Source organism: Aulonocara sp. 'chitande type north' Nkhata Bay, linkage group LG15 (genome assembly GCF_057382095.1).
Source record: "Aulonocara sp. 'chitande type north' Nkhata Bay isolate Kocher_YH1m ecotype deep benthic linkage group LG15, A_spYH_male_GT1.1, whole genome shotgun sequence".
Taxonomy (NCBI): domain Eukaryota; kingdom Metazoa; phylum Chordata; class Actinopteri; order Cichliformes; family Cichlidae; genus Aulonocara; species Aulonocara sp. 'chitande type north' Nkhata Bay.
This window is the reverse complement of record NC_141358.1, coordinates 26,499,134-26,505,882: the sequence shown is the minus strand read 5'-3', so window position 1 is coordinate 26,505,882 and position 6,749 is coordinate 26,499,134. Positions and strand designations below refer to the sequence as shown.

General features: G+C 39.2%; 1 long non-coding RNA gene across 1 annotated transcript; it reads right to left on the bottom strand.

Moving 5' to 3' along the window:
- Positions 1 to 203: 203 nt before the first annotated feature.
- Positions 204 to 1,710, bottom strand: LOC147313220 (uncharacterized). The gene is made up of 3 exons (XR_015125065.1): positions 1,554 to 1,710; positions 1,308 to 1,464; positions 204 to 594 (listed from the first exon to the last, which is right to left on the bottom strand). It is a non-coding gene; the product is annotated as an uncharacterized LOC147313220 (long non-coding RNA).
- Between the last annotated feature and the right edge of the window lie 5,039 nt (positions 1,711 to 6,749).

Here is a 6,749-nt window from a genome sequence, read left to right as displayed (position 1 = left end):
AAATCACAATGAGGCACATTTGAATCCGAATGCAATTTTTCATAAACCAAACTCAAACTAACAAAACAGCAAATGAGCATGAAACGAGAAAAACAGGTGAAATGTGATTGTAGCCCAGTACAGGATAGGGTAGGGGAAATTAAAGTAAGATGGAGAGAATGGGCCAATAGCTAGATTCGTAGGAGGGATAGTGAGTTGCGTGGAGAAGAATGACTGGAGCCACAGGTAAAGTTGCTATGAATTGTATTAAACTATTTAGCAACAATTTAACAGCATTTCATGAACAGGAATGAAAACATAAAATAAAATACAGTGACAGCAATAATAATAACAATCAGAATCCTATCTGAGCTCAGATATGTCAGTCTTGCCGGCTTAATAGTCAGTGTTCAGTCAAGTCAAATCCAACAGGTCAAAAGTTTGTGATTGGTGAGATTTCGTCCTACCGCACTGTTGCGATTGTTCGTGAGAGAAGAGCAACCTGCCCTTCTGGGCCAACTCGGAATGGCTGTGGTTCGGTTCAAAGGGAAAGGCTCGCCATCTTCCTCGTCAGGAAGAGATCCAGGTCTCACGATCCCATAAAAAAAACCTAGCCTGTAAACAACAGGACTATTACTAATTCAGTTCACACTCTAAAGATATACATGGCCATATGTAAATAATGTAAGTGCTATAACAAAACAAGCACAAAACATTAATTCTAATTTCTAACTATAGTCTATACAGTGCATCTTAATCATGAATGCAATCTTTAAATCACAATCAGCTTATTCTATCATCAAGGTGCACATTTCTATCAGAAATCAGAAATAAACCATAAACTATGGTAGATTGGTTTTTTACAGTATTGCCCTTTAACTGAATTACAGGAGCATTGCTATACACTGCATAGCAATGAAGCAATATATTATTTACACTCAATGTACAAAATAAAATTATGAAAAGAATATACAAAAACCCACAGGCTGTAGTTTTACAGTATGTGGTAACGTATCAGCACAGTAAGAATACACACGGACATCTATCCAGTGCCGCTCGAGCATCAAATGTAACAAAATAAAGTAGATTCATGACCTTTAAGATCAACATTAACTTATTCCATCATCTAATTTTAGTGCATTTAATATTCAACAAGTAATACTAGAATATCATCAGCACACAAGCTGAGTGCTCAAAATGGCTGAACTCCATGAGAAACCCCGTGTGTTCTCCCACAGTGAAAACGTGGTCAGCTACAGCTGCAGCTATGAGCATTAGGCTAGTTAGCTTTCAATTAGCCTGATTCGCCCAGTCCCAGTTTAACTCACCAGCACACTTCTAATGTTCAACTCTCAGAGAGGATCTTGTTCAACTCTCAGAGAGGATCTTGTTCAACTCTCAGAGAGGATCTTGTTCAACTCTCAGAGAGGATCTTGTTCAACTCTCAGAGAGGATCTTGTCCACTTCATCCGCTCCCGCGCAGATCTACAACATTGAAATTGGGCCATTATATTCCCTGTTAACTTCTTGTTAGCTTTTTAGCTTCAAGGTTACCTTAACAGCTTCTGACTCACCGCGATGGTTTCAAGGTCCGAAATGTTCACAATAAATCAGGTCCGTTTCTCCAAGGTCCATGCAGATCTCCGGTATGGATATTTGCTCAATTTATCAAGTTAATAGTTATTTTCCAGCAAAAAGCTTGGCGGTGAAAATCAGCGATGGTCTCCTGCACCTCCGTCTCGCTCTGTGTCTGAGCACGTGACGGTACAGAGCAGGGGAAGGCGGGGCTTGTTCCTTCCTAACCAGTAGGGGTGTTAAATATACTCTTTGGGTTTTATTCTTATATTTATAGTATTTATCTTTTATTATTGATTTATTTTTGATCAACTCAGTGATTAACAGAGTAATGATAAATCCCAATTAACAATAACATGTTGTAGTGCATTACTGAGTCGTGTAAACTCACTGGGTTACATGATGTATTCAGCCTCACACTTTTTAAACATTTCTGCACACGTCCTCATGATGGCTTGTATTAAAAAAATGCATCAATAAATTTATATCAGAAGTTCAGAGTGACCAGAATGTTTAATAGGAAAGTGTAACTGTAGATTTGGATTCCATCATCCACATTATGTAATGCTTTCATTAAAACATTGAAAAAAACTCGAGAAATATCTGCTTGTAAACAAATACTGCACATCATGATCGTTAAAATCAGACATGATTTTTCACACATGATTCAGGAAAAACAAATAAAATGGACTTGACTGTTGTAAATTCTGTATATACCAACTATATTTTCCTTGATAAAAACTGTTAATATTATATATTTCTGTTGCATTTTGCACAAAATTATTGCTTCATGTTTATAAAAACAGAGAATCAGTTTTTTTTTTAATGCAAACAGAAGTGAACTGACAAATAGAGGATTGTTACCGCTGTGGAATCAGCACCATTTGCTATATTTAAGATTTATTTGAGGCTAACTGTTCTTTTTTTTCCTTTACTAATAGCCTGCACACATGTCCTTGAGCAAGGCACTGAAGATTTACATTTGCTGCTGAGTCTTACTGAAGGGAAGTTCTCCTTTTCCCTTGGCAAAGTGAAAAAGAATTTGATTAATATTCATGGTCTGTTCACGTTTCACAGTGCAACAGGAAAACAGGGTGTATGTTCATATTCCAGATATTTATCATGAGCGCTCATCACTTCACGAGCAGGAAAAGGAAATGTCAAAGGAGATGTTAAAACTAGAGGAGCGGAGGGAGAGCAGTCAAGAGATGGGCAGTAAACAGCGATGCATCATACTCTGCTTATCTGGGAAATTCACCTCCAAACGAAAAAAGTAAGTCGTGAAATCTGATCCAGACAACTGGAGAGGGCTGCAAATCCTGAACTGCTTCTGCGTCTCATTACAACAATCGACACTTGAAACCAGTAAAGATCCCACAAGGTGCCCAAAAAAAAATCTTTTTTGTTCCAGCCAGAAAACATCAGTTTGAATTTTAGCTCGGTCCAGACAGTGCTCGGTCTGGAAAACCCCCTGCTGACATGCCCTCTGAGGGCCTTCCATTCATCATCATTTACTGCCATAGATTTTACATTTTAAAAGCTAACCTGAAATTAGAGCATTGCAGATGTTTCTGACATTTAATTTCGGCAAATAAACTGTTTACTTGTTGAGTAAACCAGTGAAGATCTGCTTGAATGTGATCAGTCAAAGTACAACTAAAGCTTCCCGTCCTCTCCTCCAAATCCTGCATATTTCATAACTGAATGGAAGATGAAAAAACTACAGGATAAATCATAAAACTATGCTGCCTCACTTTTTAAACGTCAGGTGTTAGCTCTGTTGGTGATCTTTCTCTTGCTAAAGTTCTCTGAGGTTTCTGTAATCCTACAGGTTACCTGCTTGTGTTTACTGTCGACGCATCAGCACCCTGTTTAACGGGACTGTCTGGTTAGTTTGTGCAAGTTATACCTGTTCATCTGAGGCCTGGAATTTAAAGCAGGTTTTGGCTCGGTCCCTTATCACTCACATAACACACGATAAGGAGATATTGGGCTGTGTTCAGCTTGTTTCATAGCGCAGGTCTCTGGTGGTGTTCTGGTGATTTCCTGGTGAGCCAGGACCACAGAGTTCCCAGCAGATCATTTCACTTCCTTTGTCAGTGGTTTTCATGTTGCGGCTGTGCTCAGCCTTCCAGCCGTGTCTTCTATCTGCCTCTTTGGCTTTCATTAGTTTGGTCTTCACGTGTGTATGAGCAAACTTTCAGGAGCAGTGTAGTGGTATGAAGGGTTATTCAGTCACATTAATTGGTTTCTGTTCATTTTCTGTTTTGATGAGATGATAAATGAGGAAAATTCAGAGCGGTTGTGTTGCCAGACCGCAGTCTGATGTAACCCCTGCAACAATGCAGCAGTCAGGTCTGTCAGGCTGAATGAAATAAATACACAGAGACAGAGAGGCTGGTTTAGCAAAAAAAAAAGAAAAAAAGAAAAAGCCTTCCTTTGTTTATGAACCTTATTTTTACACTAAAGCAGCTGCCATGCATAATCACAGTAAAAGGACTGTTCTAGTCTCCTCATAATGCATCTTATCAGCTAAAAAAGAAATAATAATAATATTTGTAAATTAAAGAAAAATAAATGCTTGATATGAATATTTATCCAGTAAGTTCCTTCATTTATTTGAATTCCTGAACAGAAATGATCCTTGGTGGATGAATGTTATGCTTCATTGCTTTTCAGAGAACTCCAGTTTACAGGCTCAAAACGGTTACTTTTACTTTTGAAGTTCACAACAGATTTCGAAAATATTTGTGTTTTCCTGTTTTCATAACAGACGGTCTAATACATTTATTCTATTCAGTGCAAAAGTAAGGAGCAGTCAGTGTAAGTCAGTCTGTGAGCCAGCTGCTCAAACTGCTCTGAACACCTTCACACACCTGATCGCCTCGGCTGTGCACTGAGGCACTGCACAAGCGTGTCATTAAAAAAAGCTTATTTTTAACTGTGAATCCTGGAAAGCTGCTCTGTATGGAATACAAAGCATGCAGCTTCCCTTTCTTCATGGTCATTATTCCAACACAGACATTTTTCAGTACGGTGCAGGGCTACATAAATGCTCATATATAAGTTATGATGCATTTCAACATGGTATTCATGTCCACTTGGGCAACAAAACTGACTATTCGGCCTTCAGTTCAATTAAGTTCAATTCAGTTTTATTTATACAGCTCCAAATCACTACAACAGTCACCTCAATGTGCTTTATATTGTAAGGTAGGCCCTACAATAATAAATACAGAGAAAAACACAACAATCATACGATCCCAGATGATCAAGCAATTTGGTGACAGTGGGAAGGAAAAACTCCCTTTTAGCAGGAAGAAACCTCCAGCAGAACCAGGCTCAGGGAGGGGTGACGAGGGTTGCCATGAGAAAAGGAAGACAGGATAAAAGACATGCTGTGGAAGAGAGCCAGAGTAATAACAAGTATGATTCAGTGCAGAGAGGTCTATTAACACATAGTGAGTGAAAAGAAACGCACAGTGCATCATGGGAATCCCCCAGCAGCCTACGCCTACCGCTTGTTCAGTGATGACGTGATGAATCCTACTTCCGGGTCTAAAGTAGTCTGCGTTTAATATGGCATTTGTGTTGTTAACATGTTTAATGTTATGTATTTTCTTCTATTTGATCTCAAAAAGCTCCTAAAACAGTCAGCGATCACTGTTGACCTCCCTCGGCTTTTATTACCGCTAATCATTTATTTAAGCTCAGTTTTTAAAACCTTAGGATGTAACTACAGCCCAGCCCATGCAGCAGTATATGAATGACTAACCTCGTATTGTGGATGGATTATCTCAGTTGTTCTCCTGGCTGAAGTTTGGTCCGTTTACAGCATCCTGCCATGCGATTACATTTGTTCCTGACCACCGAGAACACTCACGGTAACTTTTATCAAGTGGAAAAAAAGTTAGCTTGTTTATATTATGCTAACATAGCTGTGTCGCTAGCGGTCACGTAGCACATCATTATATACCAGCTAGCCAAACTTCAGTAACCCTACAAACGTCACTGCTGTTTAGCTTTCTGTCTTCATTTATGTTGGAAGTGATAACAGAGCTGTACGTTTTAATTTGTTTCCAAAACCCCGCAGTCAGGACATGCTATATTGTATTTAGATAGAAGCTAGCGAGCTAACTCCCTGCTAACTTCTAACTCCGTTAAATGTCATAAATTCCGTTTTCATGGATGCCTGGATGTTAAACTCAATTGTTACACCTGGTAGAGCAGAACGCTGATCATTTTATTAAAGATGAAAGAATTTAGACAGTTTTTCAACTCTCAGTAAAGCCATAGTGATTGTTTGATATATGGACCTGCAGCGGAGTTTAGACCCAGACACGGCTAGTGACGTCAGACTGAACAACCGGATTGCAGCATAACTAAGGGAGGATTCAGGGTCACTTGATCCAGCCCTGAATCACTTTCCTTTATGATAAAGCATGTAGTTACATGCTTTATCATAAAGGAAAGTGATTCAGTGATCTGCTGCTTGGAGAAAAAATGCAGCCCTGATCATAGCGCAGTACTGTATGTTTGTTATATTACATACTGTATGGTCCATATTTGTTTAGATCTACCACTATATATACGGTTTATAGAAATATGCATGCTCATACCTTGTAGCTGCAAATCATGAAGCTCAGTCTATCAGAACATCCAGATCAGCCAGGCAGACTGAAAATATAATCGCTACAGCTGCCAGATCCACAAAGATAAGAGCACGTACACTATATACTTCATATTTAGTTACTTTCTGTCTCCATATGGTCAGTTTCACCTCTAAATTCTATACATTTCAGATTTCAGATTAGATTTCAGAGTAAAGTGTGGCCACTGAACTAATGTGCACTTGAGTTGGTCTTTTTTCCCTTACAGGGCTGTGCGCCAGTCCAGGACCTCAGGATATCTCCTCCACCGTGCAGCAGCAGGAACCTCTCTAACCTCAGAAAAGCATCTACTCAGAGCAGCTTCCAAACCACATACTTTATCCAGACGCTGTGGCATTAAAATCAATTTCAGGAGTCAAGAGAGCGAAACCAGTGAATTCTGAGTGAACACTGTTTAGACTGTTTGTGTAAGAATGTGTTAACCACCTCATCTCCATGCACACTATGAGAAATGACCTAGGACGTCTTGTGTTTTCTCCCATTTGACTTGTGGCTAAGTTGATGAACTCAGATATCTACCAAGTA